We start from the raw sequence: 13,755 nt of genomic DNA on the forward strand, positions 1-13,755 counted from the left end.
CCTATAGAAAAAGCATAAATACTTGACTTTAGTAGACTGTTGGTAAATGTGTAACAGAAAGAAAGAAAGAAAGAAAGGAGAGCAAATAAAGGTGCCTAAGTCTGCCTTTGGAAGGGAGAATGTCAAGAAACTTACATTGAGAGATAAACAAAATGCTATATTAGACACTGTAAACTGATGAAAAGAAAACTAACTGAGCTCGGATGCAGTTCTTTCAAAAAAAAATATAGGCAGCCACTTGTTGAAATAAGGTGTCTTGACTCTATGTCACACTGAGTATAATGCCTCACCCGGCTGCAAGGAGAAGACAGATCCATATATACGGTGCTTCTGTCATTCAAAAAACCAGGAGAACTTGATTTGTCTTGAGGAGCAGCCCTCCTTATCCCAAAGGAGAGGCTGGTTTCTAAACTGAGAATCTAACCCCAAGGTGTCAATAATACATTTGTTCATCTGGGTAGGCAATCACATTCACCCTTCTGGGGCATGCCCTACATTGATTTGCTTTGGCACTGTTCATCCTGCATCCTACTGTGGGGACTTCATCACTATCATCTTTGCATATTCAAATTCTGTCCATCCTCTAAAGTGTTAGTCTCAGTCATGTCTGTTTTTGCAACCCTATGGACTTTAGCCCATCAGGTTCCTGTATCCATGGAAATCTCCAGGAAGGAATACTGGAGTGAGTAGCCATTTCTTTCTCCAGAGGATCTTAACCCAGGGATCAAACCCAGGTCTTCTGCATTGCAGGCAGATTCTTTACCGTTAAGAGCCACCAGGGGAACCCTTGTCTGTCCTTTAAGGTTTGCTTCATGTTCCTATCTTCTTGGAAGCTTCCATGACATTCCAACATGAAGGAATCAAAATTACCTAGCACTTTCATCCTGCCTTAAGGCCCTGAATACATATTGCTTTTTTTCATAGTTTTTGGTACATGTCCTACTTTCTTTATAATGACAGGATCTGTCATTCATTTTTACCCACTCATCACCAGTCCTGACTAAAGAGGACCACATAGAAGTTTAACAAATTTGTTAACACACTTGCTGTATTACCAAATTGTGTTATTACCGTAACTATGCTGATGTCATAGAGTGAATAACACTGATGATTATACAACTAGAATAATCCAGCTTGTGCTGCTTTACAAATAATTCCAAGTTTCAGTGATTTAAGCAGCAAAAGTTTTCTCATTCATAATGTAGATCCACTATGGATTTATTGGTGGCCCTTCTCTACATCACTTTGACTCAGATATGCAAGCTGACAGAGGCTTTGTTGCCTAGACATCAGCAGTTACCATGACAAGCAGCAAGGATCACAAGGAGTCATTGTGTGTAAAGGTGCCAGGTGCCAGTGTGTAAAGACTTTTGCCAGGAAACCACGTATATCATATGTCAATACAATCATATTCCATTAGCAAAAACTAGCATAAAAGGCATGTCTTATTTCAAGAACATAAAGAAATGCAGTTATACTATGTGCCTAGAATATTCATGAATAACTCTAATGATTACTAAAAAGATCACAAGGAACTAACTTTCAGTCTCCAAGTTTGAGCTTCTTATTCAATGGATATGGAAAGATGGCAGCTTCCACCAAAAACAAATTCTAAAATAATTAGCCTAGACCTCTGGAACAGAAATCATGGGATCTCATCTTACCTAATATTTAGATGACAGATTTTTTTTCCCCAATAAAGTAGATCTGAGAATCCATTAAATTTACTGCATATGCAGAAACATATTGTTGTTCTTAGGGATTAAAATCATAAAAACATCAGAAAGCACTGTATTTAATAAATTAAATAATAACACATTAGTTAATAAATGGTGCTTTTTGTCCACTATTCTATTAATAGTGTAGGCCTCTGGGAAAGACAAAAATGGAGGTAAAGATTGTCAGTGGAGTTACTTAAGGCTGAATGATTTAATCTTTAACAAAGACAAGAGGTCTGTCAAATGAAATGCTCATGATAAAAGATATCATGTTGCTATTGACCTTAAAAGTAAGTTGTGGAACTACTGTCAAATCAACACCCATAAAAATTGAGAGATTTCTGAGATTTTCTGTATCTTATTTGCAAAATAGATATAGAAAAACATGCATTCTGCATCCAGAGACGAGGGAACAAAAATTAAGGATGGATAAAGAGGAGAAAGGAGGAAAAGGCAGAGCTAGGAGCAAGGCAGGGCTTCCCTGATGACTCAGCAGGCAGAGCCCACCTGCAACGCAGACGACACAAGAGACGCGTTCGATCGATCCCTGGGTCAGGAAGATCCCGGAGGAGGAAATGGCAACCCATCCCAGTGTTCTTGCCTGGAAAATCCTGTGAAGAGAAGAGCCTGGCGGGTTATGGTCCATGGGGTCACAAGGAGTCAGACACGATTGAGCAAACTAGCACACAGAAGTAAGGCACTGGGCTGGCAAAGGCAGTTGGTTTGGGATTTAAGACAACTTAAGTTGTCTGACACAGTAGACAACTCAGAACAGAGGAGAACTTTCATTATGTAGAATCTGAGAAATGGATCCTTAAGAGAACTGAACAGTACCTGAAAGTCATTTGATGGGGATGAGTGGAGAAACATTATCCTGGTGATCAAGATGCTTTGTATCATACTGATTTATTAAGTCTTGTGTAAGGTCCCCAGATCAAGCTGTCATCCAAAGACCCTTGAAAACTTCTCAAAGTCACTTCTTAAAATTAACCTTCACTCCACACATGGATGCAACTAATTCAAGAGGATAGAGACATGGAATATCTTCAGAAGTTTCCAAAGTCTCTTTATTTGCTTACAACATTTTAAGCTACACCCATAATCCAGTGTCTTCATATGTATGTTCTCTTAGAGAAACCTCAGAGGCTGATGAAGTTCTTCTCTGAAGAATCTAGTCTAATTTTAGAACCCATCACCCCCATTTTAACCTTTTGATATATTGGGATTTCTCTGAAGATTTATTTTACAAAAAGGATTTTTTTGTCCTAAAATGTATTGGTACTGCTCTTCTAAAATGTTGCCTAAGGAAAGTCAATTTCTTGACTCAGTAAGATCATAAAGAAACGTATACTTAGTTTAGACCAGGGTGTTGTCTCTACTTCTTTTATGTTAGGCTGAGTTCCAAGTATAAACCTTTGAGACCAATATAGCATCAAGGTGGGACTGTAGACATTCTGAATGAACCCTGGGACTTTCTGCTCTAATGCAGTAGTTCTAAGACTTTGTGATTTCATGATCCATAGCAAATAATGCCACTCCTCGTCCTAAGTCACCATTGTGGCACACAGTTGTCACTTTGGAGAGGACAGTTATGACCAGAGATATCCCTTGGGTATGTAGAACCTCAGTTAAATAATTTTATGGGTTCTTGTTTATATAAAGAATTGATTTTAATAAGTGTAATAAAATTCTAAACTCCATTGTGAGGTATAGTTATTTATTAATGAAGAGTAGAACACTGAATAGAGAAGAATTAATGTTCTTTCTTTATTGTTCAGTCAGTGTGTCTGGGGAGTCTTACACTGGAAGGTTTGATAGTTTTAAATACTAGGGTCATTGTTAAAATCTTGTGCTTTTTTTTTTTTTTTCTTGTCACCCTAACCTTGCTGGTAAGAAAAACAAAAAACCTCCATCATCCCTATCCACGTAGCAGAAAACAAAATACTTTTCTGCAGCTTTATGATCACCACCAGACCACTTCAATTCGCCTGTATGTGATGAATTAACTTGTTTTCCATCTGATCTCCCTTATCTCTCTCTGTTCTGAGTGAGAAGAATCCAGGAATTGTAGATGGAATGCTTCTGAACAAACTTACCAAAGAGAGAAGAAATATCCTCAAACTTGTATTTTTTGCCAGGTGCCTTATGTATGTTTTGGTCATTTAACTCTCTTGATAACATGTCCACAGATTGTAATTGATGCCTTTGAGTCTAAGAGAATATATCAGACCAAGGGAGTTCTGCTCTCTCCACTAGGCCACTGCAATTTGTCAGGTCTTTATCTGCTGTTTCCTAAATATGACGGGAAGGGCTACAGTGTGCTGTGAATAATTGCAAATGCATACAGGATCACCAGCAATTTCTCAACTTTCAGAGAGTACTGTCACCGAACATTTTGGGTCATTTAAATGTAATTCAGCTTTCATATAGACCTGTATATTTCTGTATGTGTGTATGTTTCTAGATGACAGTGAAATTCCGAGAATAGATTTGATGTAACTCAAGAGTAGGTTAAGGCATAATGAGGACTAGGTTGTACTCATGATTGAGGCTGCCTTGAGGAGAAGGGGATGACAGAGGATGAGATGGTGGGATGGCATCACCGACACAATGGACATGAGTTTGGGTGAACCCTAGGAGTTGGTGATGGACAGGGTGGCCTGGCATGCTGCAGTTCATGGGGTCGCAAAGAGTCGGACACCACTGAATGACTGAACTGAACTGAACTGAGATAATGAATTAAAAATCCATGTCTGTTAAGGGGAACCAATAACACATATTCTAAAAAGCACCTTCACAGAAGATGCTCTATTGTTTAAGACGTTAACCTTTCAATTTGTAATCCTAAATTATAGAAAATGGTAAAGAGGTCTTCATTTGAATAAATGAAGCCTATGTTATAGAAGAGGCAACATCTCTTTAGATAAAGCCACCAGATCTATTTCATCCTGGAACAGGCCATTCACTCCTCTCTTTATCTCCAGGTAAGATCACTACAAATACTTCTAGGGCTGCAAATAACTCTGAACTATAACTATACATATACATACACAAATATACTCACAGATTTATGTACACAAACAAGTACACACAGAGATATATTTCCGTATTAGAGTTCTACATCTTAGTTTCAATCACCTTTATTCCTTTAAAGACAGTTTCAGCATATGGTCATAGGATATTCAAAATATAAAATATCAAGTTTTTTATGTAGAAAGTGGAGAAACGTTAAGGGATGCAGAATATTGAGAATAAGAATAGCTTTCATATGGAGAGCAGTTTACAAATAACTTTCATTATCTCATTTGACCCTTTAAACAGGCTTATCAGTAGGCAAGAAAGATGTTATTAACCCATTTTAAACATCAATAAAGTGAAATTCAGATTCATGTTGAATATTACATACAAACTAATACAACCAGAATTGAAATCTGGATCATCACAACTTAAATCATGTATGCATTTAATTATTTCTGAAAAGTTATTGTGCTTGATATCTATATTTATATCTTCTATATCTATCTATCTATCTCTATCCTTCTATCATCCAACAAGCTAGCCTTATAGTTGACCACACTTGAGGCTTTTCCAGGGTACCAGTGATACTTCTGTTTATACATTTTGGTAGAGAAATGGCTTCATATTTGGTTAGATTCACAGACCTTCGACACACAGAGCTACTCATGTCCCTCAGGACTAGAAATCTTTTCTACTTTCCTCAGGCACTGTGATGCATTCATCCCACCAGTGTTAGGCAGAAAATTTAAATACAAGTCTTTAATTTAGCAGATCCACCCACAAGGTTCCAGAAGCTTAAGTCAGCATGAGTCTTTGAGAAAATATCACTCTGGAAAAAATAGTACATGTGAGAAAAATACTGTGAATTTAGAAGCATTTGTTTTACAAACTACAGATGCAGAGTGAAAGAAAATGACATCTCACTTTGATATTAAGCATTCCTCCATAACACATCCATCTGCAACATGTTTTGCAGTCACTTACCCGCTAAACCTCACAGCACACAGATTTGCACATGAGGTACAATACAGCTGACCTCATTTTACAGATGGAGAGAACAGAAACATGGGGGAGATTAAATGAATTTCTCAAAGTTTCCAATCAGTTTTCAAGCATCTGCCATCGGACAGAAGTAAACTAAGTCACACTAGTCCATTATTAAAGCTAGAAAAGAAAAAGAATATTGGTTCCAAGGTTTCACTGTAGGAGGGGTTTGTTGACTGAGAATCTGGCTAAAAGGCAGATAGGAGGCTTGTCTTGATGCCATTTTGTAAAACCTCAGTCTTTAATTGATTGTGTATCTATTTGGAATAGGCTGCGGGAATGGCAGTGCCTTGGTACTACTGATGACTTCAAACTGATATGAATAACTTAAATGAAATGGCCATTCTGAAGAGAGAAGCAGCTTTATAATGGAAGAAAACTTGAAATGAGAAGTAGGGACTTCCCTGGCTTTCCAGTGTTTAAGACTTCACCTTCTAATGCAGGGGTGTGAGTTCGATCCCTGGTCGAAGAGCTAAGATTCCATATGCCTCATCGTCAACAAACCAAAACATAAAACAGAAGCAATACTGTAACAGATTCAATAAAGACTTTAAAAAATAATCCACATCAAAAGATTAAAAAAAAAAAGTGAATTGAAAGATTCACGTTTTGGTCATGGCTGTGTCTTCTTATGTAACTTTCCTTGTTACTCTGGGCTTTAGTGATTTCATCTTTATATAGGAATGAACTAGATCAGTGGTTCTCAAAGTATGGTTCTTGGGCCAATTATATCTGCATTAAGTCAGGGCTCATCCTTTACCTACTGAATCAGAAATGTTGGGATTAAGGTCTGATACACAGTTTTTGAAACCCTTCAAGTGATACTGATGAATGCAGAAAATTTAAGGATGATTGGATCAAAACTTCTTTAAAGGTCTTCCAGCCTTAAGATTCTGAATCCATCATGTTATTGACATGATGAACTGCATCTTTTCAAGTAATTTTAAGGAGAGTTTGGACTCTTCAAAACACAAATTAGTATGTTTTCAAGCTCTATGAAGAAAGTAGGTGCTAATCTTTTCTATTTTAGTGGCAGAGAAATCCAGGTACAAGCCTACAGAAACCGTAGAAATCAAGATGTGAGGGAGCAACATGCAACATCTCTCTTTCTTAAAATAATATTCACTTAACCTTTCTGCAGTTCAACCTGGAGCCACAGCTGGCCAAAACAGAAGCAGCAGAACTCAGGGCTATGTTCCCATTTACTAGGACTCTTGGCAAGACAGTATCTAACTGTAAGTTGCAACCCTCAAATAAAATATGACATAATATTAGTTACTGGTTTTACTTCAGTAGAATGTTAGAGAGACACATGAAATAATGCAAATCATAGTTTTTCATAGTTCCTGAGAAGCAAGATACAATTTAGAAACATTTCATATGCACGGGTCTTACAGTGAAGAGCCTGAAGTCAGAGCTTTTGAAATCTCTTCCTTTGTTTAAGCGTATTTCTTGACATGTACTGAACGACAGGCAAATGCTTATGGAATCAGATTGGTCTATGTAGATTTCCATGAGAAAAATAAAGAAGAAGAGTTTTCCAAGTACAGATGGTCTGTGATTTAACCGTGGTTTGTCTTACAATTTTTCAACTTTGCCATGCCATGAAAGCAATACACATTGAGCAGTAACCGCCCTTTGAATGTTGGATTTAAATCCTCCCAGGGTTAACTGTGAGTGGTATGATGTACTCCCCTGTTTTGGGCAAGGGCAGGGAGCCATAGCTCCTGCTCAGTGACTCAGTCAAAAAGATAAACAACCAATACACCTACAATCATTCTGTACCCCTACAACCATTTGATTTTTCACTTTCAGTAAAGTCAATAAATGCACATGATATAGTCAACACTTTTTTCATAAAATAGACTCTGTATCAGATGATTTTCCTCAGCTGTAGGCTATCCTAAGTGTTTGGAATGTGATTAAGTTAGGCAAGGCTAAGTTCTAATGTTCTATAGGTTAAATGCATTTTTGACTTATATGTTCAGTTTATGATGGCTTTATCCTGATGTAACTCCATTGTAAATCAAGGGAGATCTTTATAATCAGAGAAGCATGACAAATTCAACTGTGACCAGGGTAACCACACTTGAAGATATTCCAAACATTGTCAGAAGAAGCACAATAAAAGAAATTGTAGATGTTTAATTCAAGGAATTAATGATGTTGGTGGAATGAGATGGGCATCTTCAAATAGGTAATGAACTGGAGATCTTCCAAGTAGAAGAACATTGAAAAGTGGATACAATAATAGGAAGGAAGACTTTGTAATTCTTCTCCAGTAATGGTGAGTTTCCTATCACCAAAGTTTGTGTAGACAAAGCAGAATCCAGAGAGAGATACAGTAGAAGTGACTCAAAATATTGAAAAGGTAACACTGGCAGTTGAGTTGGAGGGGAGGAGAATCTGGGAGATTGGTATATGCTGGTTGCACTTTGTTTTCTGTTCCTATGTGTAATTCATTCTCTGTTAGTTATTTGCTTTACTTTGTGCCCTAGGAAACTGATCTCCAGAACTTATAGCTGGGCATAGTTATCCTTTAACTTCAGGCTGGGTTTGCAAAGTGGAAGACACAACTAAGAATTTGGAAAGTGAGAGAAAAGAACACACTCTGTATTTATTCCGTTCCTACCATAACCCCCTTACTTCCATTAGGATCAGACAGGGCAGGTCCTGTTACATGAACCCTCTTTTTATATTCTATCTCTTATCCGATACCTATGACGTCATTCTTTCCCTGTGTCCCTTTTGGGTGTAGGGTGGTAACTACTTTAAATGTTGCTAATCTGAGGCTGCTTCATCCCTTGTTGGTTCTCCTAAAATTGTCCATAACTATACACACAGTTCATTCATAAAGTCTCTTTAGCTATGATGTAGGAGTATCATGATAGATGATGTTGATGGACATTAGTTTGAGGAAGCTCCAGGAGTTGGTGATGGACAGGGAAGCCTGGAGTGCTGCAGTCCATGGGGCCACAAAGAGTCGGACATGGCTAAGAGACTGAACTGAGGAGAGTATCATCTGATGAGCTGGTTGGTTGCCTCAGATCAGGGGTTCTGAATCTGTAACTTGTATCAATCAGAATTATCTGGGAGATTTGTTCAACAACAGACTACTGGACCTGACCCTCAAAATTTCTGATACAATGGGCTTTGGATGGAGCCCAAGAATTTTCATTTCTAACAAGTTCCCAGGTTTTGGTGATATTGCTGGTCTGGGGAACACATTTTAAGAATAATTTTCTGATAATGATTCTCAAATGTGGACTCACATCAGTATTGCTTCTTGAACTACATAAAATTACAGATTCTTGAAATCTCCTCTGGACCTACTGAAACAAAAACTGCGTTGGAGTTGAGAGTTCTGGAATGTGTATTTCCTAAATTTTCCCAGATGATTGTGATGAAGTTGGATTATTTCTCTAAAATGCCTCCAACTCTGAAATAGTAAAGTGAGATATGCTTATTCAGTGTCTCCTGGCTTGAGGGTAATGAGAGATTCTGACCCTGTTGGAACAAGGAACAAGAAGTTTATTCCTCCTCTTCCTCTAAGATCCAGATTAGCAGCTCTAACTTTGGAAAGGGGTACCTTCTCTAAATATCATAAGGTGTGACTACCTCATTCTTTGTTGTTTCATGTCAGTATCTGGCATACAACTTCCTGGTGAGTGCACCCAGCACAGGGCATTTGCATCACTGGCTCTGCTATCTAACGCACACAGAATTTGGTGAACTCCTTGAGGGCAGGGATTGACTCTTATCAATTTTGAATGACCAGTGTTTAGCATTTAGCACATCTTTGTATCATCAGAACCTAGTATCTGGCCTGGAACAAACGCAGCGCTACATTGTTGGTAGAGGGGGGTGGGAAGGTTGTTGAATAAATGAGTGAAATGATGGAATGGACGAATAGATGTTGCTCTTCCTCATCTTTTCTATTACATCAACAGAAAATGATGATAAATTTGCCTTGTGCCCTCAGTTGCTGATTTGAACAAGTAAATTTGCTAATGCTGTGGGGTTTGAAGTGAGTTGCATGGCCTCATAGATCTTTCCTGTCTCTTAACTTCTTGGTTCTACAAGTAATTGAGAGGAATCAATCTCCCACTGACTGACAGTTTTGACAGCTGCTGTTCTCGAGATGTCAAGTATAATCTGTTATTCTCCTTACCAACTTAAAACTGAACAGGGACATATGCACTGTCAGTCTCATTTGTCTCATCTTGCTCCTGATCCCCAGTCCCCTCACTCCTGCCCTGTTTTATCCCCCTTCCCCTGCCCCCACCTCATGTCAGTCAAGTGCCTTTCAATTCTGAGCAATTCCAAAGCTCCTCTGCCCTGAGCTAGAAGCTGGATTAGAGCTCATCTTCTCTGAGTATTATTAAGCACATTTACAGTGGAGTCTCCAGCTTTGCAAACTAATAGGGCATCATAAATGTGAAGCTGTTCAAATAATACATGAATCTTCTCTATGTTTAGCCAAGAAAAGTAGATATTAAAATGAATAAGAGTAATAATAAAAAGTCAGCTAGCAGCATGGGTATAATTAAACTGAATAGCTCACACACACACACACACAAAATAAAGCTGCGAACATTGACTTCCTCTGGGCCACTCCCCACTACACCCAGACCTCGCCTCAGAAAGGTATGCACTGCTTGTCATCCTAACATAAAGAAAACACCTACACTTACCCTCCGTCTACACTAGGGAGAAGGATTTGGCTTCCTAAGTCAAAAACTCTTCCATGCCTTGAAGATTGGGATGGGGGTGGTGGAGGGGACCACCTATTTTTCCTATCCTCAGTAGTCAGGAAACCAGAATGCAATTCCTTGAATTGACAGGATGTCTGGTCCTAAGGATGAGGAGCTGAGGCAAAGGTATCTGATTTGCATTCAGTGTTATAAGCGCATTTCCCACCAGCAGCATAGTAGGTACATTTAGACATTTAAAGTTGCTTTGCAGATCACAGGAGGAACTCTTCCTTCTAGAAAATTCCATGGGAAATATAAACTCTGAGTGAGCTTGGCACCATGGGTGGGGCTGCTGCCATCTGCCCTTTCTCCCCTGCAGCCATTCAAAACTCCATGAAGAACCAGTCACCCAGACTAGGTTACACCTATCATCCTTTCTCAAGAGCTCTGGGTCCAAGTCAACCCTAGTATGAAAATTAGGAGGTATTTCCTCATTACCCTTGGTAAGGTGAGCTTGTGAGAACATAGTCTCCAGGTTATTTATCATTTGGGAACTTTGTGTGTTCATGTAACCCTTTTCCTCCAAAGACACTACTTACACAGAGGCCTCTCTTAAAATTCTTTCCTTTTAAAGAACAGAATATTCACCACACACTTAATATGTGTATTCACCATACACTTAATATGTGTATTATGTATATAATTTTTAACTTCAATAGCTTCTCTTGTTCTTTATTTCTCTTCCCTGTACTTTTGAGACCCACTTATCTTTTATCTGGAGAAGCTAAAAGGGAAAACCCACACATTTTCATGGACTCGAGGGATTGAAATCCCTTTTCTCATTAGCTTCTTCTGTAGCCCTTTTCAACTTGGCAAAAACACCTCTGAGGTGATGTATGACTTGAAGAGATTTCCCCCTTCATTTATTCAGTAATCATTGTCAACTGGCTGGTCTTTACCAGTTTCACAGAAAAGAAGGCCATTCAGACAAAGGTAGAGCCGTCAAGATCCTCACTAATAATTCATTTGATAGTCAGCGGAGCTGACAAGCAGAGAGGAGGAGAACTTTGTCTAATGTCACTAAGAAAGCTGTAGTCACGTTACTTTAGCTTTTGTTAGAAGTTTTCCCTTTTTCTCTTGTGTTATGCTTGATATTCACAATATTAACCATATTTATCATAGAATTCTGAAAATATTAAGGCTAAATAAATCAGGATTGATTGTTTATAGTATTCCACAAAGCTTCCTTATGTGAGTGATCTTGAGAATTTACTTGCCTTTTCTTTTGTACATGTTCCTGGGAATAGGGATGTTGGAGCAGTGATGTTGGATGTGCCTTCAAGCTTTATTGCTCTTTTGTGTTATACTCTCAATGACCGACGATTATCAAGATGATTGCTGCCTCTGGTATACAGATAAGTAAGAGTTAAGCAAGGATGCTTATGCACACAGGGTTCACATACAGATATTATGCTCATAAGATGATCCCTAAAAGCATGTTGGAACTCTTGCCTTTAACATTTAATTAGTATTATATTATGATTTATTTAATTTTGAAGGGTGAAATTGTAGAGTTGGAATTTTCAATCCTATTATTTCATCTCAGCTTTACTATTTGATTTTACTCTATGGCTCTTAGCAAGTCATTTAATTGCAATGAGCCTCAATGATTTCATCTGTGAAATGGGGGCAGATGGTAGGGTAGGGAAAGAGGAGAGATTTTATACTACATTCCTCTAAGAGTGCTTTTAATTCTACCATACTGTGAGCTATGAATGTGAATAACTTTCTAAATACTCATATCTCCATGTTTAGAAATATCTAGATTGTCTGGGCAAATATTAAAGGATGAGAGTAAAGAGAGACAGAGACAATGGCAGCCACAGTAGAAGTTCCAGGGAGCCCCCTCCTTTGTTTGTGAAGAGCAGATGTACAGCAAGCATGGAGGCAACAAAAAGCCAAGTGTTAAGGTGAGCCTTCTCTTTTGGGGGACTTCTGGCTCACCCTTCCTGTACTCTGGATACTCTAAGTCTGGCACTAAAATTCACTGAAAAGGTAGAAGTCACTACCAAAAATGACTCCTCTTTTTTCGTGAACATCATATAGAAACAGCAACAAAAAATAAAATGTACCTAGATTTTTGGTTTCAAATACAACCCACACTTATAAGCCGAGAGCCCTTGGATACAAAGTTTGCATCAGTACACACCAGTTTGCTGAGAAAATTGCCACTATCTCATACTTTGCGACATGTACACACCTACCTGAACCATCAAGGAGCAAGGGTAGGAGTACAGAGCCCAGTAAGGAATTTTTATCACCAGGCAATACTAAGCATAAATGGATTAAAATACCCAGGAGTCACCTTTCCAGTGTAGATGACATATGCTGTCAGGAGATGTTCTTCAGGCAGAAAGGTGTGGCAGTATCGTCCACTCCGGCTCTATCTTTCCTCCTCCCTCAGTCATAAGCACATTCTTTATAACCAATCAGCCAATTCTGGTTTGGCGCAGAGCTCAATAGGAGTCAGCACCTTATATTTCAGTACTCTACTGCTACAGATTGCCTGATCTGCTCTGGGAATAGCCTGAAAAATTAGTTAGACAAGAACAGTACAGCTAACCACATATAGGAATTCTAATGAACTATGAGTCAATATGTGTGGTCAAAGGACAACCTATTTGCTGCATAATTTTGAGAAGGTTATGTCCCCTCTCAGAATCTCAAAGGGATTGAAGCAGATCAGTTAGTCCTGAACATCCTTCACGTTGGCCGTACATCTAAATCCCCTGGAGACCTTTGAAAAGCGTGTTGCCCAAGTCTTGCCTTCACAACACCAGGAAATCAGAATCTCTGATTGCTGCTGCAACCTGGAATTTGGTGTTTTTGAAAGCTCCCCAAGGATTTCTGATGTGCAGCTGTACTGAGAAGCACAGGTTTCTTCTGAAAGTAAGCAGAGGAGGGCATCAGTGACAGAACAGACTTGACCTTGGAGTTCAACTTTGACTCTAAAATATAAAAGGGAAGAATATTTGGAAGGCAGTGTGCCTATTTTGGGTCTACATAGGGGTCACGACCCACAGTCTTTCCTCTGTGTAGAGGACAAATTGAAACGTCCTCCAAACTAAATAAAGTTGCACAAGATCACTCAATTTGTTTGAGGAAAACTGAGATTACTGCTTCTCGTGATAATATTCCAATGCTTAGGGTTTTTCATTTTTCATCCATGAGGTTGCTTGAGAAATAATACACCACCCAACAAAATAGCACCCCAAAAGTGC

Source organism: Cervus canadensis, chromosome 7 (assembly GCF_019320065.1).
Source record: "Cervus canadensis isolate Bull #8, Minnesota chromosome 7, ASM1932006v1, whole genome shotgun sequence".
NCBI lineage: Eukaryota > Metazoa > Chordata > Mammalia > Artiodactyla > Cervidae > Cervus > Cervus canadensis.